The sequence below is a fragment of the Balaenoptera ricei genome, chromosome 9 (genome assembly GCF_028023285.1).
Source record: "Balaenoptera ricei isolate mBalRic1 chromosome 9, mBalRic1.hap2, whole genome shotgun sequence".
Taxonomy (NCBI): Eukaryota; Metazoa; Chordata; class Mammalia; order Artiodactyla; family Balaenopteridae; genus Balaenoptera; species Balaenoptera ricei.
The window spans coordinates 41,110,838-41,136,448 of record NC_082647.1 but is presented as its reverse complement, the minus strand read 5'-3'; the positions used below and the strand labels follow the sequence as shown (position 1 = coordinate 41,136,448).

Genomic DNA, 25,611 nt, shown 5'->3' with positions numbered 1-25,611 from the left:
GGTACATGTAAATCGCTTAGAACAGTACCTGGCTCCGTGACTAAACAGGACCATCATTGTTAATGCCTTTTCTAAACACAAAGTTCCAATATTGGGTTCATTGGTAATGAGATTTGTGGAGGACACAAAAGGAAGTAGGGGTAGAAAACAGGGAAAGAGTAGAGGCACGTGAGGCCCCAGGGAGGGACCAAGTAGAGTCTGACACAACAGGGGTGACATGTCATCCCCAGCCTGGGTCTGATGCATTCATAAGTCACAGCTTGTTCTCCTTCCCCCAAAGGCTGACTTGGCTGCAAATGACCTTCCCAGAGCAACTTGTCTTGGAATTGTCCATGCTCATGGTGATGAGGGGACATGAGATGCTTGTAGTATATTTCTGTGATTTACGGGTTTGTGGACTGAGTTAAGGGGCCCCTGTTAAACACTTGTTTTCCCTAAGAGCACCTGTCCTTACTGTTTTTCTTCTAACTCCTTGAAGGATATAGTTTAACCAAGAAAGTTACTTCATGCAACGTTCAAATACCTGGTTCCAGAAAGCAATATACCTAATTCACCCAAAGCATCTTATTTAGGGACGAAATTCCTAACATCCTCTTCTGTAAAATGGAGGTGATAATACCTACCTTGCAGAGTGGTTTGAAAGGTTAGATAGAATTACATTTGTGCTAAGCGTAGAGGTTGGCATAACAGAAGAGGTCGATGAATATTTCTTGCTGCTGGTGCTGGTGAGGATAATGGTTGTAACTGAGGTGCACACCCTGTGAGGACACTGAAACAAGCACGTGGATGGCCTCCACCAGGCTTAATACCACACCCGCGAACGGTGCTTTTCTAGTAATTTAGTAGAGTTTACAAAGTACTGGCATACACCTTATCATATTGGATCCTCCTGACAGCAAAACGAGGAAGCTATGGGACAGAATAATATTCAACTAGCCACAGGGTAAGCCATGAAGATGGGAAAGAGAGGAGTAAGGAGGTATACAGGGAGAGACATGCATCTTTCCTGCTCCTGGATTCTTCTAACAGCTTGGTAAAGTCACCAAGAAGGCATGTTTAAAATTTCGTCAGAAATTTGGGAAGGAGGGACTCAACCCCTTGTTTTCTGGACACCTCCATGCTCCCGTTTGCCCTGCACCCTCTGCTCTTTCTGTTCTGAGCCTCCCATGGCAGATGTTCAGTACCCGTTGGTGACCTGAACCACTTTGGCTTTGCCAAGGAATAAGCTCAATCGAGGGCTTGTCCCAGCATTGATCTTGCAAAAGCCACTCTCAGAGAACAGAGAGATTGGTTCCTCTCAGAATCAAGAAAAGGCCAAAGACTTTTTCTTTTGGAGGCAATGGGAAATCAGTTCAGAAGGACTCAGGCACTTCTCTGTTTTAGTCATGTGGCCTGGAGCAACCCCCCCGCGAGCCTTGGTTTCTGCATCTGTAAAACAGAAGTAGTATTAACTATCTTGTTTTAGAAGAATTAAAGATAATGCCTGCACATATATTAGGAGTGCAATAAATGGCAGCAACTGTAATTACATCTGCACCCCAAAGGTGGAAGGGTGAAGGGGTGGAGAGGGAGGGAAAAAGAGTTGTGTCACAAAGATATCATAGGCTGGGGACTATTTATGTTTATTCATGGCCTATCTATTTTCTGAAATCCATCTTTTATCTTACTACCTAATCTAGACTATCACGAAAGAAAAATAAAACACCCCACTAAATATACACCTTCCCCAGGCTTAACATTAAAGCGGTGTGTGTATTTATCAGAAAGCAAGCTGAGCCTTCTGTTAAATGCCCGACTTGAGCCCCGTATTCCAAGGACACCTCCACAGCTCCATACCGTAGATCATCCCCTAGGAAACCCAGCAGAGATCTGCAGGCTTCAGGGTGCTCATGTCCTCTCCATTTATAGCTGACCTAATTTTTCTCTAGACGAAAAATGCACATGCCACGCGGCTCTGCGTGCAAGCCGACTCCGTTGGTTGCAAACCGATGCTCCTTCCGCCCTGCTGCCCAGCCCCTGGGTTCCAGCGCTGTTACCACACACCTGCCCGGGCGGGGGGCGGGGGACTAACGAGATGGAGAACATTTTATTCTCTCAGTGGTTGTTGGAGGATTCCTCTTAGGGAAGATCTACCTTGATGAAGAAATGCTTTTACGATTTCCACTTGGAGTAGAAATAGTTCCAGGGTTGGAGAAAGGAAGTGCGTGGAGAGGGAGAAGCACTGACTAGGTGGGCGTAGGGGCGAAGAAGATGAGGAAGAGGGGGGAGGGAGAGGACCGATGGACGGGGCTGGGTAAAGCGAGCCTTCCCTCGCATACCCCGGATCTTCATACATGCAACAGCCATAAACTGCTTGTTGTGGTTAGTTTCTTATAAAACAACTGTGGTAGGTTAACTCTTGCTTGTCACCAGGTGAAACCAACACAGTAAAGGAGGATGAAGGGGCTGGAGCATCAGGACGTGGGGAATGTTAGGTCCACAGGAACTTGGGGGAGAGCTTTAAACTTTCCCAGGCCTGGATGTTATTGGCCGCAAGAAAATGTCTCCGTTCGGTTCACCTCCTCTCTCACTGATGTCTCCCTTGCTTCCTCTGCACCCCAACGCTGGCCTGCTTGCTGCTCCCCAGCCCTGCACAGGGCCCTGGTACCTGCTGCTCCCTCCCCTGAATGCTTGGCCTCCCATTCGTCTATCTCCCTCAATGTGACCTTCCCCAGAGGCCTCTCTGCTGCCTCATCGAAGATTGCACCTGCCATTATCAACCGTGAACACACCCCGACTCTAATTTGTTCATAGCTCTTATTACTCTCGGACATCTATAATAAATCAATTTATTTATTTCTTGTCAGTTTCCCCTGACTAGTAGATTCGCTTTCTGGGGGCAGGGCACTTGCCTTTTCTGCTTATTTCCACGTCTCCAGTTCAAGAGCGCTCAATAAATATTGGTTGAAAAGTGACATCTGGGGGCACAGTATTGAAACCAGAGGCCCTCCTCAGGACAGATCATATTCAGCCTGCTCGGACTGTCACCAAGCTCATTTCTCAAGGGCTCCCTGCTGACCTGGAAGGTGATGTGGCTATTTTATCTCTTTTCTCATTCTCTACCCTCCTCAATATATTTTTGCGTTTAGAGCTTTCGGGACCCTGTTAGCCCTTTTCCTACATGCTCTCGTAGGTATCCCTGAAATACACAGAGACCATTTCATTTCTCCTCTTCAAATCACTGACCCCCAAGCTGCCCAGCATTCGCCTGACTGGGCACATGCATATTTCAGTGACCTCTTACCCCCTGATGAGGAATTAGCAGTTTGAAGTGATCTGCTCTGGATTTGAATCCTGGCTCTTAGCTGATTAATGGTGAGACCATGGAAATCATTCACCATTCTCAGTCTCAGTTTTCATAACTGAGTCAATGATTTTATCGACCTCGAAGGATGAGTGAGATCCTGCCCAGTGCTCCTCCCTGCATCGGCACAGGGCTTGGTAAGCGACAGTCATTGTCGTCATCCAGCCTCTGGAGCACCTGTGGAGTTCCCACACAGGAAGATGGAGGAAGGGTGACATTTAAGCCTACCTTCTCTTAATCAATTTTATCATAAAATACGTCGACACTAGCCAGGCATTGTGGAGGATCTAGCTTGTGTCCTTATCATCTTCCACGGTTGTCCTGACACTCACACTCATCGTGACCCATGGCCCCCTTCCTGCAAGTGCGCCCTTGGTTCTGCCCCCAGGAAGATGAGTGTCCAGCTTAGAAAGGGAAAGAAATAAGAACATCTCACCCAGAGGTGGACTCTGAGGCAGGAACCTGGGTGCTGGTGGCTTATTGGGAGGTGATCCCGGGAAGAGAAGCAGGGAGTGAAGCAGTGAGACAAAGAAGGAGAAAGCCAACAAATGTGTCCACAGGTGAGGTGGCTGGGGGCACAGTGGAGACTCAGATCCCAGGGACTCTGGAGATACTGTGGAATATGCCTCAGAACTGTGCCACCCAAATACGGGAAGGTGGGCGTTTATCCTGGGTCCTTCCAGGGGTGTTAACTTCCATACTCCCCAGTTGTACCATTTTGCTAAGAAAGCCCCAGGCAGAGATGCCAAGAAATGCAGGTGCTCAAGGTCGGATGCTGTCAGTCACCAGATCCTCAGCCTCGGCTTAAGTCAACATGGAGGTGGGCCGAGGGACATGGGGATAGCCACAGATTGGATTCCAGGAAGTAGACTCTAGGATAGAGATTAGTATGCAAGAAATATTATAGGAAGTTTTCTTGGGATCAAGACCTGCAGGGGACGGAAGAAAGCAGGCGTGGGCAGAGGGAGAAGTTTGTTTGGCTGTGATGCAGTTCTAAGGAAGGTGCAGCTGACCCCTCAGGGAGCTTTGAAGCAAGGATGGCTCTTCAGAGTTGTCCTGAGTTGGGGCAAAGGGGAAGGGTCTTTATATCCCCCTGTGGACCAGTCATTGGATGAGGGCTGCCCTGGGCAAGGTGGCTCCCTTCAGCCAAGGCAATTCCCCGAGAGGGCTCAGAGCTAAATGCTGTTGGCCAGCTGCCCACTGAACAGCCAGGAAAATGAGCCCTTCCTTCCTGAAGGGAGATCTGGGCTGTACATCAGAGCATCTTCCACGGACATCAGCAGAGTTTGCATCATGTAGTTTGGAAGGGAGGAGTGGAGGTGGAGAAAGCTCAAGGCCACAAAGCCCAGGTCTTTGACCATGAACCTGGGCTGGAGGCCAGCAACTGAGAGCTTGCTTTTCCTTAGAATAAGAAAATAAGCAAAACCCCACTCCTATCCTGATTCTAAAATATGACATACTCACCCATCTAGGACTCTCAGAATTATTTGGATCCACCACTTGGTGTGACAATAATAGATCTGGTTTCTCTTAATTAATCATCTGTGGTGGCAGTGGTGGCAATGTTGATAAAAAGTCATGAAAGTCACGGCAACAGTGGGCTGAAGCCAGGCTCCCCAAATCCATGACGAGCCATCTGGTTTTGAGGTGGCTTCCAATAAATGTATTTTCTGGTGGCCATTGAGGGAGGCATAAGAGTGAAGATCTAGAGTGGACAAGTGGGCATGGATGCTTAGGTTTTCCTGGCAGAGAGGATGGCACTTGTGGGCTTGTGGAAAAGCGTCTTAAAGGGATGAGCCTAGAGGTGGTAAAAACCCATGTTTCCCTAGAATTCTTCCCCGGCTCCCCTAAAATTCAGACTGGATTAATAGATGTTGGAGATTATCTCTGAGCATTTTTGTTGTTGTTTCATGGCCAATGAAAAATGTATTTTGTTGATACAAACAGCTGCAAAGATGATACAAGTATTTCTGGGTCCTGGGCATCCTTAGAGAACCCAGAAGTGCCTGTGAATCATCTTATTAGCATTACACGTCTGCCTTCGCCTCCGTTGGCTCCGGGCACATTTGCATTTTTATATCACATTAATGGTTTCTCGGCTAATTTTTCTTGAGCTCTATGCAGTGCTGCAAAGGTTTCCATGATTCCCGAGCTTGAAAAAGCAGTTGACAAATCTACTAAGGTAAGGTACCACCCACGCTGAAAACTATTTGTGAAGTGGAAACTCTCTCTCACCATTTGTGATTCATTCATTGACGCTTTGACCAAAATACTGTGTCACAGGTTAACAGAGGATATGAGGGGAAAAGATGGGCAAGAAACATGCTCTTTTGCACAATCCTGTGATTGGGGAGGTGGGAGTGGGGGCGTCCCAGGGGCCGTATAACTGTGTGCTAGTCTCGACAGCTCAAGGTGGGCTTTGTAGAATGAGGAGAACTCGATGGCTTTGAGTGAGGCCTCGGGATGCCATGATTAAAATTCTTAGTCCTAGAGGGAGGTCAGAGGTCATCAAAGGTCACTCCAACCCGCCAGGAGCAAGGAGGGAAGAGAGAGAGGGAACAGTTTTGTTTTTTTGGTGGTTTTGGTTTAGGGCCAAGCAGAGCAGAACACTTAATCACAGTTTGGGTCTTGGTTATTGTGTGCTCAGTGATATTAAAGTCACTTTTATGCTAATTTTTATTTTAGCAGGAGTTTGGGTCCATTCTGGAAATGAAGGTTTGGGGTGGGCAAGAACAAAGTGTTTGGAGTATGATCTAAAAGGTGCTCATGCAAATACTCCCTGGCTTCTCCTCTAGGTACTTGGCCATAGTCCCTGAGAGGCGGTGTTTCAAAGGAACCAAACACTGCAATCCTTACAAGAAGCCTCCGCTGTGCCCATTAGAACAGCATAAGCAATTTTGGAAATAGAGAGGTAGGAATTAAGGTGGCAGCCACATGAGGGGTTTTCTCCCCATCTTTATGATCTCTTACACTGTTGACTGTCATTTTAGAGCACTGTCACCTACTCAAGTATTTCAACACCACAGGCAGGACAGGGGGCAGTGGTATCCCCTACCACAGACAAGGAAATGGACCTGAGAATGGTTGCAGTTACTTGCTTTGGGCAAAAAAGTTGTAAGTGCCGGAGCAGGGCACAGAACCAGGACTCAGATTCCAGTGTGTTGTGCTTTCTGCCAAGTGGTAATGACTTTTTGTCTCCTGTGTGGTTCAGCCTTGCCTTCCATTTCTGTGTACTCGGGTGGCTCTCTCTCCCTTTCTCTTTTTCTCTCTCTCCCTGTCTGTCTGTCTACCCATCTATCTCCTGTTCTATCTATCCATCCATCCATACATGTAAAAAAGGGCCCAACATGCAAGTTAGTCTTTTAAACAAGGAATGAAATTGACTGCTGGGCAATAGTCAATAGCTATTGCTGGTGAAATATTTCTTTCATTTAAGCTACACAAATTCATCAATTTGCTGATAATTCACCCAAAGCATAATATGAGCTATCTGTCAAGATGAAAATAATTAGTGAGAATTCAATAAAAGGGGACAGTTTTAATTTAGAAAAAAAATTACAAACATTAACGAATTCATGCAAGTTTTTGTTGCTGTATGTAAACAATTATTGTACTAAATACCCTGCCCATTAAAGCCACTTTAGCAAGGTGTAAGTGTGAAAACACTCGGTTGATTATTTGTTTGAGTGACTCTATGTACTAGAGTATGATGTTATTAAGTGAAAATGAACTTGAGAAGATAGGCTATTATTAGAAACTGTTATTCTTTCATAGAATTAATCAGACCCCAGCCTTTATTATTAAAAAGCAGAGAACAATAGCCCTAGGAGGCCAGGAGATAATGCCATTTGGCCTCCAGGGAAGGCATAAAGCTCCTTTGCATTAACCTCACTGCATCCCAGGTCAGAGGAATCTAATGTGAATGGATCTGATTACAGATATTTAATAACTGAGCACTTGGAGGTGGAGAATTTTGAGAGACAAGGAAAGAGGTTTGGATTCCAGGTCAGAATGGAAAGTTTTCCCTTTTCTGCAAATTTGCTCTTTTCTTCTGGGATTGCTTCTGTGAAGAGGGTAAGGGGCTGTGTCCTCTTACAAGCTGTTTCCTCGTCCCCCTCCTCCCACCTCCATGGGCCTGTTGGTCAGATTCAGATTCCATCTCCCTCTTCCTTGCTTTTACTTGGCACGGTTTTCCTTGGAATGGCCTTACCTGGCCATTTGACTGGAAATAATTAGAGGGCTAGACTATGAGTTTGGGCCTCAAGGAAATGCATAGAGGAAGTGTCTCTCTCAGCGTTGTGCCTAAGTCTTATAGCTGCCAAGTGTAAGCAAGAGAGTCACGGAGTCTCCATTAAAGGTTCCATATTGGGTCTGGTCCCAAAGTCCCACTTAGTGAAAAAGAGATAACTTTGCTTAGTCTTATGCGTGTGTGTGGATCCATGCTGCACTGATTATCTATTGCTACATAATAAATTACCCAAAACATAATGACTTAAAACAGTAAACATTTTCTGTCTCACAGTTTTTTGGGGTCAGAATCCAAGCAGCTTTACTGGGTGTTTCTGGTGGGGCCCTCTCATGAGGTTGCAGTCATGATGTGGGCTGGGGCTGCCATCGTCTGAAGGCTGGACTGGGGCTAGAAGATGAATTCCAAGATGGCCCTCTCTGTGGCTGTTAGGAGGAAGTCTGGCTCAATTTATTGCTGGCTATGGGCAGGGGTCTTAAATTCTATACCACCCTAACCTCTCTATAGGACCATTTGAGTGTCTTCCTGACCTGGCAGCTGGCATTTGCTCAGAGTAAGTGATTCAAGAGAGAAGACAGAGTAAGCAAGGAGGAAGCTACAATGCCTTTTATGACCCAGTCTTAGAAGTCACACATCATCATATGCATTTGTTAGAACTTGAGCCCACACTCAGGGGTAGTGGGATTAGGCTCTACCTTTTGAAGGGAGGAGAGTCAGACAACCTGTGGGCTTCTTTTAAAACCACTACACGGGGCTTCCCTGGTGGCGCAGTGGTTGAGAATCCGCCTGCCAATGCAGGGGACATGGGTTCGAGCCCTGGTCTGGGAAGATCCCACATGCCGCAGAGCAACTGGGCCCGTGAGCCACAACTACTGAGCCTGCGCGTCTGGAGCCTGTGCTCCGCAACAAGAGAGGCCGCGATAGTGAGAGGCCCGTGCACCGTGATGAAGAGTGGCCCCCCACTTGCCGCAACTAGAGAAAGCCCTCGCACAGAAACGAAGACCCAACACAGCCATAAATAAACAAACAAATAAATAAATAAATAAATAAAATTTTAAAAACAACAAAAAAACCCCACTACACAACCCAAAGACTGCTAATGCTCCCCAACCTCTGTGTGTCTCCTGTTATGTTGGGCACAAAGCTACATCTTAGATCCTCATCCCTTTCAGTCAATGGAGTCAATGGAATGTGAGCAGAAGTGACGCACACCTTTTGCAGGCCTGTCCCCACAGAAGCTCACTTTGCCCTCTTCCCCTTCCATAGTGACCTTGGAGACATATCACAGATGTTGCCTCTGAGCTCCTGGCATCACAAGCTGGAAGGAGCCCTGGAGTGAAAACCAGAATCTCTCTGTTGTCAGCAATGGTCTGTGATCTGAGAAAGCAATACACTTTTATCATTTTAACATGCAGATTTCTGGGCTTATCTTTCCATAGCACCTAGATTTATTTGGTCTAACAGAATATCTTCAACAGGAACTTACAGAATTGATGTAGGGTATGTGTATGAGAGTATGAAAACTGAAATTTTTAGAAAAATATGGATTACAATGTTAGTGATAATTTGGGGATAGTTTTTACTTCTTTTGAATATTTGTTTTTGTGGTATTTTCTGATGTTTGTCATAAAAATATAACCTACCTTTATTTTAAAAAAATGTATTGAGGCATAATTGACATATAGCATTATATTAGTTTCATGTGTATGACGTAACGATATGATATGTTTATAGATTACGAAATGATCACAACAACAAGTATAGTTAACTTCCATCCTCATACATAGTTACAAAAAATTTTTTTCCTGTGATGGGAACTTTTAAGATCTACTCTCTTAGCAACTTTCAAATATGCAATACAGTATTATTATCTGTACTCACCGTGCTATACGTTACATTCTCCAGGACTTCTTTATTTTATAACTGGAAGTTTACACTTTTTGACCTTCTTCACCCATTTCGCTCACCCTCTACCTCTGGTAACCACCAATCTGTTCTCTGTATCTATAAGCTTGTTTGTTTTTTTTAAAGTATTTCACATATAAGTGAGATCATACAATATTTGTCTTTCTCTGTGTTCCATATTTCACTTAGCATTTTGCCCTCAATGTCCATCCATGTTTTCTCAAGAGGCAAGATTTCCTAAGATTTCATTCCTTTTTATGGCTGAGTAGTATCTATCTATATCTATCTATCTATCTACATATATATATATGCCGTATCTTCTTTATCCATATATCCATTGATGGACACTCAGATTGTTTCCATATCTTGGCTATTATAAATAATGCTGCAAAGAACATGGGAGTCCAGATACCTTTTTGAATTAGTGTTTTGATTTTCTTTCGATAAATAGCCAGAAGTGGAATTGTGAGATCATATGGTAGTTCCATTTTTAATTTTTTGAGGAACCTCCATACTGTTTTCCATAGTTGCTGCACCAATTTACATTCCCAGCAACAGTGCATGAGTGTTCCCTTTTCCCCACACCCTTGCCTACCCTTGTTATTTCTTGTCCTTTTGATGATAGCCATTCTAACAGGTGTCAGGTGATATCTCACTATGGTTTTGATTTGCATTTCCCTGATGGTTAGTGGTATTGAGCATCTTTTCAGTACTTGTTGGCCATTTGTATGTCTCCTTTGGAAAAATGTCTATTTAAATCCTCTGCCTATTTCTTAATCGATTTTGTTTTGCTATTGAATTATGAGAGTTCTTTATATATTTCCGATATTAACTCCTTATCACATCTATGATTTGCAAATATTTTCTCCCATTCAGTAGGTTGCCCCTTCATTTTGTTGATGATTTCCTTTACTGTACAGAAGATTTTTGGTTTGATATGGTGCAGCTTGTTTATTTTTGCTTTTGTGGCCTATACTTTTGGAGTCAGACTCATAACTTATTATCTTTAAAACACAAAATGCATATTTTGTAAAGATAACAAATCTTTGCCTCTGTTCTTATTTTTACTACTCTTTTAATTTTTGTTTTTCTTTTCTCTCTCTTTGATGACTTATTTTCTTCAATTTCTCAGCATCCAGTGACCAAGATGCAGCTGATTACCTACCCAAGAAGGCTAATTACATGCTCTTCTTATCACCCTCTACCTCAGCTACGATTCTTCCAGATAATAGAGATTCCTAGCAGGGGTGGGGCTAAGTCAGGAGATCTGCTGGGACTCCTGTAGCTTAGACTGGGCAGGAGGAAGAAGCCAGGGCCTGATGTGCCAGGTGGGGAAACAGAGCTGAACAATAAGAAAGAGGTTTTTATGGCTCTAATTTAGTCTTGGTGTTGCTTTTGCATTTTGTAATTCCTTGCCTTTTTGCATTTTGTATTTTTTTTTTTCCAGTTCCACAAGTTCCTGTCACGTCTCTTCTTTCATCACAACCTCTTCTGTTCTTGTGGTTCCCTGATCCTCTTTCCTGGAGGTCATGCCCTCCATGTCTTTTTGAAGACATCAAGCTAATGTCCTCTATAATTTTCTTTGCTCTTCTTTACTTCCTTCTTCCCTTCCTTCCTCCCTCCCTCCCTTCCTTCCTCCCTCCCTTCCTCTTTTGTTGTTTTGTTGTATACTTTTCTATATTTTTAGGGAACATTACCTTTTCCATATGCTTCAAGATATTTTATGAATCACCTTGTGTTTTTCATTTGTTTGTTTCCACATATTTTAATAGGAAAAGATTTTTCTAGGCAAACAGCTAATATGCTTGGCCCTAGAGGATACTAAAGAGACTCAAAGAAAAAGAAGAATGGTACCTACCACCTGGGCCCATCATCTCAATATGTATCAAGACATCCTAACAAAATGGAATATTAAACCTCATGTCAAAGGGACTCCTCGAGTATTCTGGGGATGTAAAGGAGGGAGCAAGTAATACTGCCTAGAAGCATCAGGGAAGCTTTGAAAAGAAGGGTAAATTTGACCCATATGTTGAAGAATGGGTCATAATTCACTCAGCAGAGTAGAGGATGAAAGAGTATATGCAAAGTTATGGAGATGAAGACAGCTTGAGAGCGAGTAGTTTGAGATCTTTATTGTGTGGGGTGATGTCTGAGGGCAGGAGATGATGGCAGAGGAGTAGGCAAAGGCCATGATGAAGGGACTCATGCATGGGTCATGCTGATGACTGTAGCTATAACTTTGAGGGCAAAGAAGAGCAACCCTCGGGAGGATGTGAAGAGTTGTGCATTTTATAAAGCTCTCTGAGGGGCACGGTGGCAGTGTAGAGGATGTATCCAAGAGGCTGCCACTGGAGAAGGGGTGATTTCCCACATTCCTGAGGGACTCCTATAGCTGCAAGTGTCCCTGGGCAAGAAGCTACCAATTATTGTGAAAATACAGTTTAATGGTCCTTCATTCAAAAGAATCCAATTAACCATTTTTCTTCCTTCTATGTAAATGTAAAAATTTCTATCATATGAAGCATTTAAGACAGCCCTGGATTGCTTTTCCAGTTAAAAACATATTTTATGTGCCTGTACCTTGTTTATAGGCTGCCTTTGCCTTTGAATAATCTGAAAATCTCCTCAGTGGTTAAAGCAGTGAGAAGCATTTCGTTTCACCTTAAAGCACTTTCATACCAATTTCACCCCTGCGTCTCCCATGTCCTGTTCTCTGTACTTAGGGTACATTAACATGCAGGTCAGTGTGCGTCTGTCACCTGTGCTCTGCCTGCTGGGACCTGGGGAAGTGTGTAAACCTGCCAGTTCCCGTCCCAGGAACTCGTATTCTCGGCCCCATTGTGGCATCTGCCAGACTGTGTTTGTTCACTGGGGCTTTTGGCAGTTCCAGCTGCTTGTGAAAATAAGATCATTTGTGTTAGACAGAGAAGTGCTGCCAAAATGTGGAGCTTTGTGCTGTGTCAGGTGGCGGCAGGTGCTCTGCATGGTGCGGTAGCCATGTCTTTAGCAGTTACCTTATGGCAATTTTGTTATGTGGGTAAATCCTTTCTGCATAAGCCCCTCTTTGCATAGGAGCAGAGATGCCCAGAGAGTGAAATTCTCTGGCTGTGTTCCTTGATCCCTCAGGGAGTCTCTGTGGTTGAGATTAGATGATGCCTTTCCTGTAAATGATCTTTATTCCACAGGATGCTTAAAGTGAGCAGGAAGGGAAGCTTCTCCTTGAAACACAGAAATCCGTGGGTGAGGAATAATCATTGGGGCAAAAGGTGTCCCAGAAATGTCTTTCTCTGAAAAAGCACGTGAGGAATTTTACTGCATTGCGATTCCTATTAGTTGTTGAGTGGACCTGTTTGGACATTTATGGTCTATATTAGTCTGCTAGGGCTGTCATCACAAAATACCACAGACCGGGTGGCTTAAACAACAGAAATCTATTTTCTTGAAGTTCTGGAGGCTGGGTGACCAAGATCAAGGTGCTGTTGGTTGGTGTGTGGTGAGACCTCTCTTCCCACCTTCTCACTGTGTCGTAACTTAGCCTTCCCCCTGTGCACGTGCAGAGAGAGAGGGAGCTCCCTGGCCTCTGTCTCTTCCTCTTCTTTTAAGAACACCAGTACTGGGGCTTCCCTGGTGGCACAGTGGTTGAGAATCCGCCTGCCAATCCAGGGGACACGGGTTCGAGCCCTGGTCTGTGAAGATCCCACATGCCACGGAGCAACTGGGCCCGTGAGCCACAACTACTGAGCCTGCGCGTCTGGAGCCTGTGCTCCGCAACAAGAGAGGCCGCGATAATGAGAGGCCCGCGCACCGTGATGAAGAGTGGCCCCCACTTGCCACAACAAGAGAAAGCCCTCGCACAGAAACGAAGACCCAACACAGCCAAAAATAAATAAATAAATAAATAAATAAGTAAGTAAATAAATAAATAAATTTTAAAAAAGCAAGCCACTAGTGTGTATTTGGACCAATTTAAAAAAAAAAAAAAGAACACCAGTACTATGGGATTAGGGCCCCACCCTTATGACCGCATTTAGCCTTAATTATCTCTGTAAAGGCCAGTCACACGGGGTGGCTAGGGCTTCGATGTATGAATTGGGGTGGGTGGGTAGGGTCACCAATTCAGTTTATACCATGGCCTGACTAGAAAAATGAACACAGATCCTGGAGGCTGTGAAGGCCAGGCACTGGCAGCTTGAGCTTGGACCTCAGGGCCAGTTGGATTCCTGGGCATTCTGCTGTAGCAAACCCAAGGGCAGACTCTACCACCTCCTCAAAAGTTTTCCCTAGCAGAGGGTCCCCTGTTGGTTCTTGGCAGGGCCAAAAGGAATGGCTGCATAGGATAGAGGTGTGTCTTGTCAAAACAGAAAGAGATGGTTTTGTTAAAATCTTGTGGATACCAGGGCAATCTAAGACTAGTTTTGAGTTTAGGGTCGTAAGGGAAATATAAAAGGAGACAGGCATTCTCTTGCTTTATACTTGGACTGTAAGATGGTTTTGGTGAAATGGGAAAAATATGGTGCTGTCTTACTCGTGATAGCAAAGGTGGCATTAGCAAGCCTCATCCAAGGTGTCAGAACACAGTTGGAGAGAAGGTCCATACCATATGTTAGTAACCAACAGGGCCTTAATGTATGTGATATTCCAAGGAGTTCCCTACAATAAACAGATTCTGGGGAAGCTTGGCAGTAGGTTGTAAGTCCTATAATAGCAAGTGGGAAATAAAGATCATAAAAGAATAATAATTACTGTTAATTTGACCCTGCTTTGAACTCCAGCCTTTATTCTGGCCCAGGGAAACACAGATTATAAATTTGAAATTGACAACTAATATGTTGATGTATATATATATATATATATATATATATATATATATATATGTATATATCATGATAGTAATCTGAATAAAGAGATTAGTCACTGAAGTAACCAAGAGCTATGATTTGTGTCAATTACTCATTCTTTTTTATAATGGCTGATGCCAGTTCAGCACATCAGCACCTTTTTTCAGAGTACTATTGACATATTTGCTAAAATAAGTAAACATCCCCGCTCTTTGCATGGTGTTCAAGAACATTTTCTCTGGAGTTAGATAGCCCAGGTTCACATCCTGATGCTTCTACTTACTAACTCTGCGAGCTTGGGCAAATTAGTTAATCTCTCTAATCCTCAGTTTCCTTTTCTATAAAATGGACAAATAACATTGCAAAGACAAAAAACACAGTAGTGTTCTGAGGGTGTGCAGAGAGGGGGCAGTTGATTATGGTGGGATATCCGTAAAGTGTTCTTGGACTGACCAGTTCTCAGCAGGCAGTGAAGAGATAGAGGAGAAGGAAGCCTGGGAAGGGAGGTTGGGGCCAGATGAGAGAGGACTTAGGACGCCATCCTAAAGGGTCTGCATAAACTCTGAACAACCCTAATACATATGTACTCTTCAGCTACAGAGCTGAAACTACCTGAACTCTAAGAACTTGTTGCTATTTTCTGTCTGTGTATGCACCTAGTTGGAAAGAGTTCATTATTCACAATGTAATAGAGTAATGCACTCTTTACCAAGTCATGTACAGCTCAAGTCATCCAACACAGCTGTGAAACAACAGGGGCCAAACAGGCCTCTACATCTTTCTGTTGCAAAAGGGCCTTGGAGCTGCCCTAGGCTTTCCTCCATCCACTTGCCTTCCCACCCACCCACCAATGCATCCCCCCATCCATGCCACAAATACTGTCTGCTCTGTGGAAGGCCCTGCCTGGGGTATTGGGATGTAGATATGAATAAAATATGATACCTACCCCTAAGCAGTGCACAGCCTAGTTCAGGACATGTACGTACAAGCAGATGTGCCATGACCCAGTGGGCTAAGTGCTTTAGGACAGGTCAGAATAGAGAGTCACGGGGTCCCTGAGGGAGTGGGTTGGGGGAGGGCATCATTGAAGGAAAATTTGAGCTGGGTAAATAGAATTTTCCTGGCACTGGTATCTTAACTGTGAATTGCATGTAAAATAACACATCTTATTTAGTTGTACTGACTATTTGTTTTCATGGCAAAGGAGAAAAAGCAGCTAAGATTTGCTCAGAGCCTGAATGTGCCAGGTACTCTGCTAGGTGCTTCTTTACAAGTCTTCTCATTTTACTTTTGCTCCACTGTGAGGTAAGTATTATGCTTATCCTCTTTTTACTGATGAGGAAACTGAGGCTCAGAGATGGTAAGTAAATAGAATCAAGGTCTCACAGCTAAAAATGGCTTAAGGAGGAAATAAAAGTAGCTTAACGCCTTCTATTTGGGTTTAGAGATAATAACAACAATGATTTACTGAGCACTTACTATGTATCTGTTATGGTTCTAAGCACTTTCTGTGTGTTAATTTATATAATTCTTACACTCACCTGGAGAGGTAGGTGCAATTATGATCATCTCTATATTTTAAATGAGGAAAGAGAGTTGAAATAACTTGTACTGTACTATTCAGTGACACAAGCAGGGCAAGGTCTTGAACCCAGGCAGTCTAGCTCCAGAATACTTTCTCCTGACCTGTAGTTATAGGATCCACACAGGGGTGAGAAGAGCTCAACTAATCTCACGCTATCTGCCCCTCTCTTTTCCAGTCCACACTCATCTTACTAACCCAGGGAAAATTGTAGTTCAGGTGAAATCAACTCATAATAGATGTTTGTAGATAAAAATAAGTCACAAAAGTACAACCTGGGGGATGTGCTGGACAGAGTGTGTGTGTGTGTTTGTAACCACGATTGCAATGATTTGCCATCGCAATACAGCTGATGGGGTTTATGTACATAAAAGTGTCTCAGACTGCTTTTTGCACCACGTTCTTTTTCCTATTAGCTGCTTCCCTGAGTTAGTGTCCCAAGGTCAGTCCAAACTCTGGGTTAGGGACAATTGTCCTAGCTCATCTTATACTGGAAATTGTTCTGTGTCTAGTAATGTTGACCCAGTGTGAGTCCACAGGTCATCTAAATCATGATGGCATGTGTGTGGGGGGGAGAGGCAGCTCAGGCCTCAGCCTGAGAATTGACATGTCCTGGGAGTGAGGGCAGGGCTGAATTTGGAGCAGTGCTTCCCCAACTTTAACGAACTCACGAATCACCTTGGGATCCTAATAAAATGCAGACTCTGCTTCAGTAGGTCTGGGAAGGGGCCCAAGATTCTACATTTCTAAAAGCTCCTAGGCGATGCTAATGCTGCTGGTCCAAGGACCATACCTGGAGAAGCAAGGCCAACCTGCTATAGACAGAAAGGGTGATGAGCATCACTTCTGACTGACAGGCTAGCGCCCTTGAGAGCAGCTGATGGAAGAAAGAGCAGATGAGCCAGGATGTAGTGAAAGCCAAGCTACCCTGCCCATTTCTCTCACCCATGACAGCTCCCAGGGCTACTGAGTAGCATGGGATAATAATCAATATTCTTGAGGAGATAACCTTCTTTTGAAAATCAGGTCATTATCTTCTGGATTGTAAATTGAATAAATTTGGAAGGTGTGAAATATCCTGTAAAAATATTTCCATCAAAAATTGCTACATTAAGGGCTTCCCTGGTGGCGCAGTGGTTGAGAATCTGCCTGCCAATGCAGGGGACACGGGTTCGAGCCCTGGTCTGGGAAGATCCCACGCGCCACGGAGCAGCTGGGCCCATGAGCCACAATTACTGAGCCTGCGCGTCTGGAGCCTGTGCTCCGCAACAAGAGAGGCCGCGATAGTGAGAGGCCCGCGCACCACGATGAAGAGTGGCCCCCGCTCGCCGCAACTAGAGAAAGCCCTCGCACAGAAACGAAGACCCAACACAGCCATAAATAAATAAATAAACAAATACTTTTAAAAAAAATTGCTACATTAAAAACAAAAAGAGGGAGTTGCAGGTAGTGAACATCTGTTGAAAAGAAAAAAAATACCTCTGCAGATTTCCCAAAGGATTATGTAAATAAAGCATCATTTAAACTTGTAAAACCATTTGCTAAGGTCTTGTGGTGCCACGGGTTCTGCTTCGGTAAGATAAGATTCCAAGGGAACAGCAGATGTTCCTCCTTTCCTCAATTTGCTTGTTGTCCCCAGATCACTCACCCATTGAATCATCCATTGCTCTGGGAGATGGTAGATTCAGATCAGTCAAGGTTCTGAAGAGAGTCAAGGATTTTGAAAACTTCTGGTAATAGAGCCAGAGCCAAGATTTGGGTAGAACATTTTTTTTGAGTTTTTAGAGATTGGGGAAGAATTCAGTATGATGGAAGAGCTTGTTTCACCTCTTCAGGGATATTCAGTCAAGTGAGATTCATTGGTAGAGGAGGATGCTCAAGGCAGACAGGAAAGCTTCGACTCTGTTATTTCAGCAGTTTGGCTGCAGTGGGGTCAGCTATGCCTGTGAACAAAGATCCAGCAGGACAAGAACACTGTCATAGATGTCAGCCTGTGATGGGCCCATACGGAGGAGAAGACTGGCCCCTCACACTGCACTGTAAACTTCCATGCCCCAGGAACTAAGCTCACCTCCAGGCAGAGGGATGCGGAGTGGGGTAAAATGTTATATTGACCATTTATCCGAAGGAGAGCCAGAGGAAAAATCCAGAAAAGAACGGTTTACCTCGAAATGGAAAGTTCTAGATTCTCTCAACCAGTGAAAAGTGGGGGCTGAGAACAAAATAAAATGCAATTATTGCAAAATAGTTTCATTTTTACCTACCCAAGTTGGTGACTTTAAATCTTGTACCTGCACTAGAATTTTGGTAGCCTGAATAAAGTAACTGCTAAATAAATCCCCATTTGTATCCAATGATTTTTATTGAATTCCTAGTATGTGCCAACCACCGTTCTAGGTGCTGGAGAGATAGTAGTGAACAAAATAAGTTTCTGCTCCCTTGGGTGGGAAGGACAGACAGTAAACAAATAAATCTATATGCCAGGTGTTGAATTCTATGAAGTCAAATAAGGTGGGTTGGAGTGTGCACATGATGTGTATCTTTGTGTGATACATGATGTGTATCATGGCAGGGGTATGTCTGGATGGATGTGTGTGTGTGTCTGTGTGTGCGCACGCCCCCTGCGCTGCATGTTCTCTTGTACAATCTTCTATCAGCTGATCTGGGAAGACCTCACAGATAAGGTAGTGCCTTATTTTGGAAAAACCAAATCACTCTCTGGGGAAATTATTCCAGGCAGAAAAAACAGCAAGTGTCAAGGTTCGAGTGGACTTGAATGAGTGAATGGCTGTATTTTCCCTTAAAAAAATCACTAATCCCCTCTCACCCAAATTTATTGTTTGGTTTTGCCTATTTTTGAACTTTGTACATTTTCTTCTGTGACTTGCTTTTTTCCCCTTGCTTAATATAAAGCTTTTGAGATTGCTTCATGGTGACATGTTGCTGTAGTTCACTGATATCCCCTACTGTGTCCTATTCCATTGAATGAGCACGCCACCATTTATCCATTCTGTTGTCGATCTGTTGGGTGGTTTTCTGTTTGTTTACTATTATAAAGAATGCTGCTATAAAATACATTCTTACATACTTTTCATGCAAAATTTCTCTTTAAGGCCATGCTTCCCGAGCCGTCATGGTGCATTGAAAAAGATGGTATTTGTTCTGCATATTGGGGTAAGCTGCAGGGGATTTGGGGGCATCTCTATAGGTACGGGTGAAAAAGAACTATTTTTATGTTTCATAATTATGTTAAGAAAATGATTTTTTTAATATTACATAATTATGTTAGGAAAAAGTATAACACTTCTATATAGACTCTTCACATTTTTTAAAAAAAGAAACTTGAGATTTCCTCCTTGAACGTACTTTTCTAAAAAATCAGGTTTTATGCATGAAATAGTTACATGCAATTTTTTTTAAAATAATTTGAGAGATGTGTGAAGCTTGTCCTGCTCCGTAGTTCTTTTTTTTTTTTTTTAATTTATTTTTGGCTGTGTTGGGTCTTCGTTTCTGTGCGAGGGCTGTCTCTAGTTGTGGCAAGCGGGGGCCACTCTTCATTGCGGTGCGTGGGCCTCTCACTGTCGCGGCCTCTCTTGCTGCGGAGCACAGGCTCCAGACGCGCAGGCTCAATAGTTGTGGCGCACGGGCTTCGTTGCTCTGCGTCATGTGGGATCTTTCCAGACCAGGGCTCGAACCCGTGTCCCCTGCATTGGCAGGCAGATTCTCAACCACTGCGCCACCAGGGAAGCCTGCTACATGCAATTTTGATCAAGATTTTAAATGATGATCTCTTTAAATTTTTGATAGTCTTCATGGACAAAATCCATTACTCTCAAGGTTAGGAATAAAAATTTTAAAACCATGTAATAACAATTCAAGAAGGATACTTAAAGAATCAAAGAGCTCTTCCTTTTCTTTCATTGACAAACGTTAGGTTGAAAAATCCCCTGATGATGCAACTGCATTTCAAATTCAATCGCAATTTTTTATATCAACTATTACAAAATAATGAGGAAGCTCTTATTTGCGGCGGAGGCCTGCCTCGTTCGAGCAGTCACCCTACAGCGATATGGATGTTGTAAAAGGGAACATCAGCGACAGTCCTCTGGCAGCCCCCAATTTAGAGACCTCTGACTAAAGCTCCACCTCCTGGGAGTCCCGCCACTCCTCCCCAGCCTTCAGCTCCACAGCGCAGAAAGCCCCATCCTCAGCTGTACAGTTTGAGCACAGCTACCCAATTGGTGTAGGGCAAGAGGTCATGGCTGTGCCTTGGGCCAGATGGGCTGCTGAAGGACTTTGCTTTTTATGTGGCACAAGAGGTAGAAATCCAGAGTGGACAGGACCCCTCTCCTGCAGGCAGTGCCTGTGGAAGGGAAGCTTGTGTGGGATTTTGCTCACCATGCTTGCAGCCTTCCAGGTGTCTCATCAAACCTGGGCCTCTTCCTCTTCAGCATCCTCTGAGGAGCAGCCGAAGGTCATAGGCAGGGGGTACCCTTGGCTGGAGAGCTTGGCTGCACATGGGAATCATCTGGCTGTTTTAAAAAATACTGATGCCTTGGTCTCACCCCCAGACATTCTTATTTAAATTAATCTGGGTGCAGCCTGGGCACAGGATTTCTAAAAGCATGCCAGGTGATTGTGACATGCAGCAAATTTGGGGATCCACTCTCAGGAGTGGACTTAGGCTGTAGGGCTGTGGGTTTTCAACTCTACTTGCCAATACCTAATTGTGTTACAAGATGGTTATACCCACGCACTTCCCACTCCCAGTGCATCTGAGTCCCTGATCATTGCCCTCTAGCCATGCTTCGTGTTTTATCAACTTGGTAGGTGTGAAATAGCATTTTACTGCGATTTTAACTTGCATTGTCTTGCCTTGTCTTCTAACAGTATTGAGTATACTTTCATATGTTCATTAACTTTCCTGTCTTCTCTTCTGTGAAATACCTGTTCAGATCTTTTGATAATTTTTTGTTAGGTTGTTTGCTTTTTCCTTCTTGACTTATGGGCATTCTTTTATTCTGGACATGAATCTTTTGTCAGTTAAATGTGTTACAAATCTCTTTTCCCAGGTTGTGCCTATCTTTTCAATATTTTATGGTATCTTAATGAGCAGAAGTGCTTAATTTTAATGTAGTTGAATTTATTAATAGCTTTCAAAAATAGTTTCACCTATTTTTGTCTTTAAAAAAAGTCTCCTACTCTAAGGACAAAATGATATTCTCTTATGTTTTCTTCCAAAAAATTTAAAGTTTTACCTTTCATGTTTAAGTCCTTAATTTATTTCTGTCTATAATTGATTTTTGTGTACGAAAGTAGGGAAGCAGGGCTCTATTTTCATTGCCTTCCCATGGGGGTCACCAACTCTCCCAGCATCATTATTAATGTATTCATTCTTTCCTCACTGATCTACAATACCCTGTCTCTCAGGTCAGGGGATAAGCTATTGCATGTCAATCCCATGGCACACATGATTCAAATTTGTGCTTCCAAAAAATTGTAAATACCATTAGCTCTCACCTATTCACCACTGTTCTAATCCTCACAAAAATCATATGAAGAAGGATCTTTCTCATGTGCTTTTTACAAAAGGGAAGAGAGGCTCAGAGAGGTTGTCAGTTGTCCAAGGTCACACAGCCAGGGTTCAAATGCAGGCTGGCTCCAGAGTCTGTGCCTTGACCACTGTGCTGCGCTGCCTCTGTAAATGACTACATATTCTGAACTTTTACAGTTCCACACTCATAATTATTCATCATTAGTGCCTCTATTGTATTGATAAATGACATAAAAGTTTAAATATACAGATTAGGAAGCATGAGATAGATGATTCCAAATGATGCCCTTTAAAAAAAATCACTGTATTTTTAAGCATTCAAAAAAACCAAGAAATCTACAGAGGCCTTCAATTCTTAGAGTCTCCTAATGACTGTAAACATCCTGTCACTCAAGCTGGCAGGTCACAGAGTCCACAACTACGCCTCCTTTCGGCCAAGTTCACCTTGAGAGTTAGCACTGCAGCTCTTGGCTATTTTCAAAACCTGAAAAAAAATCACTTCTCTGTTTTAAAAAAGGAAAACAAGTTAGAAGAGACCTGGCCCCTCTGAGCACTGACTGGGCCTGGGAGGCTGGGGGCAGAGGGGGTGGGGTAGACCAGATGCCAGAGGGGACGCAGGACTTTGGTTCAAAGGTGCCCACTGGGCTGAGATCAGGTCTCTGCTGCTGGAGGGATTGGTTGGAGGCCTGTTGAAGTCAGAGCATGAGGAACATCTGTTTCCTTCTCTTTTCTGAAAGCTGGCAGGCGAGCAAACTGATCTGTGACCGGAGGGTTTTTGTGTGCGATAATTGGGTTCTCCTGCAAACAAGTTGGCATGCAACATCGGCTGTTGGCAGGTCTAATGACCTTTTGGACGACTACAGAAAAAATTGCCAAATGGCTCTAAAATAACTGGGTATCCTGACGTCTTCGTCAACCTTTTTCGGAGCACTGTTTCCAGAAGAAAATGAGTAGAATGATATTCAAGCCTGGGAAGCCTGTTTACCTCCCCTAAGAAGTTATTCTGCCCCACTGCAGCCTGAAGAGGCAAGGCGCCGTCTACCTGTCTCCAGCTTGCACGTCAGCTCCAAGGGAGACCTGGTTCACAGATGTTGGAATCGCAGTTCATTTTCCACTATCTTTATTGACACCAGTTGCTGCCAGCGCTGGTGGGCAGGCAAGAGTTGAGTATTTAATGCCTTTCTCTCGCCACTCCCGCCTTCCCAAGATGAGAAACAATCACACATAAACAAACCCATCCAGATGTCAAGCATGAAACCAAAAGTTAAAATTCCAGACCTTTCCGGGAATCACCATTCCTGAAGATGGGGTGAAAATAACAAGCCTTTGTTCTACAAATGGAACGCATTTTTACATTGAAATTCCTAAAGACTGGGACAAGATGCAGTCTTCCTTTTGTTTATCTTTCCATGAGGCTGAAAATTAATGTCTTTCTTTACATAGAGAGAAAAGGATTTTGGAAAGAAGAAATGGGCTGGACTGTGGAATCAGCAATAGAGATTGGTTGGGGCGGGGGAGAGGATTCCTGTTTCTCACTAATAAGGGAGAAGTGAGTGGTCATGGGTCCCACTCTGATTTCCTTGGCTAGATGAATTTAATGTAATTTTGTTCTTTTTTGGTCAAGGCAATTAATTAGAGGCTTAAGTAAATATGATTTGATTGTCATATTTTTTAGATTATTTGAAAATTCACAAATCTCTTGTGAAACAAATCATGTGTTCTTAGTCAGAAAAATGTACGCTGTGTCTACCTGAGGCCCTTCTATCCAAGAGCCCAAGGATGGGCTCATCCAAGACCTGTGGGGCAGTTAAAGTCAGGATCAGCACAACACTGCCGAGATAGCCTCTTCTTTCCCACAAGGTCTGGGTGAAGGTGCAGACTAAAGCTTGGGGGCCGGTGGTGTGTGGCCATTCATAATGAGAACGTAGCAAAAGCGGTGGGAAGGGCCCAAGGGGTTCTCCATGGCCCATGAAACCTCAGCACCACCTGGGGACTCGGGAGAATCATGGTTTTAGTGGGGAGAAGAGAGGGCTCATGATTTGATATCCCCTTCTCACGAGCCATATTTCTCCCTAAGAGAGGATAGTCGTGCATCTCCTGTGTTGCCTTTGTCATTCCATCACTTTAACAAAAATGCACAAAACCAATTACTATGAAGACATGGAAACCCAGACAAATTGTCCCAAGAAGTATCACTTGTTGATGGCAGAGCCAAGTCTGAATTAAAAGCTGAGTCTCAGGACTCCTGATATGAGGGCACCCGCAGCAGGACACTGCTGAGTGCTAACTGCCTCATGTCACCTTTAGGTCATTTTGCTGTAGGAGCTTAGCAATTATACCAAGAAATGACAGGCTTATTTTGGCAGCTGGAGATGGGGAAGACAAAAGAACATACAATAAAGGTAATATTTCTTTTGTTAGTAGACTTCAGAGCTAGGCAGAAGGAACTGGGGAATAAATAATTTAAAACCATGAGACATGTCTAAACCCACTTCTTCCTGATCTACACGAAGCTGGCGTCTGTGACTAGACATGCGGCTTCCATCTGTCTGGTTTCCTCTGGGTAGTTTTATTCTATGATTCTTCCTGCTAAAGGAAAGATGCTTATTACACAGTTCAGTGGCACTTAATGCAAATTTGAACTATGTGAAGTTGAAACAGCGTGACCTGGAAGTAATAACAAGGTCTCAACTGGTTACTCAAATTTGAAATTTAGAAAAGCTATAAATTCCTCAAATTAAAAACAAATTCACACAAATGATTACCTTTGGAATGGATAAACAACAAGGCCCTACTGTAGTTCCCCTACAGGGAACTATATCCAATCTCTTGGGATAAACCATAATGGAAAAGAATATTTTAAAAAGAATGTCTATATGTGTAAAACTGAGTCACTTTGCTGTACAGCAGAGACTGGCACAGCATCGTAAACCAACTATACTTCAATAAAATAAAAATTCTCACAATTTCAAAGCAGGGGGCCTGTATGAATTGCATCCTGTGTTCACACTATTGCCAGGCGACAGTGTCACTTCAGCTGCTTAATAGAAATACCCTGCTTTCCCTGTCAGAGGGCTGTGGATCACCCTCAGGTTTGCATGCACCAGAATTTCTGCAAGGGGTTTTGATCCCTTTTGTGCTGTTATTTTAATATTCATTGCTACTTAAACATTTAAAAATTTCTGTATCACATAACTGTATCATCCAAGATGTCACTGTCACATTGCTTGTGCAAGTGCTGAAAATCAGGTCTGAAAATCAGTAACTTTGCAGTGAAATTTACATAAAATGCCATTACACGAGCCAAGTGACCACTGGGATAGGCCAGGCAATAAATTCAGTGAGTCCCCAAAGGAAAATATTAATGAAGAGACTGAGAAAAGAAAAAAAGAAATATTAAAGAACAACATGATAAATACATCTTGAGATAATTGTCCCTCCACCTTGCCCTCAACTATTGTTTTTCCTTTAGAAAAATTAATTATGGGGCTTCCCTGGTGGCGCAGCGGTTGAGAATCTGCCTGCTAATGCAGGGGACACGGGTTCGAGCCCTGGTCTGGGAAGATCCCACATGCCGCGGAGCAACTGGGCCCGTGAGCCACAACTACTGAGCCTGCGCATCTGGAGCCTGTGCTCCGCAACAAGAGAGGCCGCCATAGTGAGAGGCCCGCGCACCGTGATGAAGAGTGGTCCCCGCTTGCCGCAACTGGAGAAAGCCCTAGCACAGAAACGAAGACCCAACACAGCCAAAAATAAACAAATAAATAATTTAAAAAAAAAATTAATTATGAAAGCTTTATATCATATGAGGTTTTCGGGAATGAATCCTTGATATAAATAAGGATACACTGTGCCTAAGTTATGGGTTAAGTTGTGTCCCCTCCAAAATGTGTTGGAGTCCTAGCCCCCAGGGCCTGTGAATGTGACCTTATTTGGAAATAGGGTCTTTGCAGATGATCAGATTAAGATGAGGTCATTAGGGCGGTCCATAATCCAATATGACTGGTGTCCTTATAAAATGTGGAAATTTGGACACACAGACAGATATGTACAGAAGGAAGATGATGTGAAGACACAGGTAGAAAGCCACCTACAAGGCGAAGAGATCCTGAGGGTAGCACAAGCTGGAGGAGAGGCGTGGGA

The 25,611-nt window shown here is 43.7% G+C and overlaps 1 protein-coding gene and 1 long non-coding RNA gene across 7 annotated transcripts in view; one reads left to right on the top strand and one right to left on the bottom strand.

The window, feature by feature from the left end:
- The window catches only part of ELMO1 (engulfment and cell motility 1), a 783,505-nt gene that overhangs the window by 607,462 nt on the left and 150,432 nt on the right, over positions 1 to 25,611 (bottom strand). The window contains exon 1 of one of the 6 annotated variants that reach the window (XM_059933600.1): positions 8,802 to 8,871. The exons of the other annotated variants lie outside the window; for them this stretch is intronic. The gene's annotated coding sequence lies outside the window, so the exon portion shown is untranslated. Of the gene's footprint in view, positions 1 to 8,801; positions 8,872 to 25,611 lie in introns of those variants that run through there. 6 annotated transcript variants of the gene reach the window in all.
- Positions 1 to 25,611, top strand: part of LOC132371880 (uncharacterized) — an 83,406-nt gene that overhangs the window by 53,797 nt on the left and 3,998 nt on the right. Inside the window, exon 4 of the long non-coding RNA XR_009505002.1 lies at positions 19,028 to 19,088. This is a non-coding gene — a long non-coding RNA (uncharacterized LOC132371880). The remainder of the gene's footprint in view (positions 1 to 19,027; positions 19,089 to 25,611) is intronic.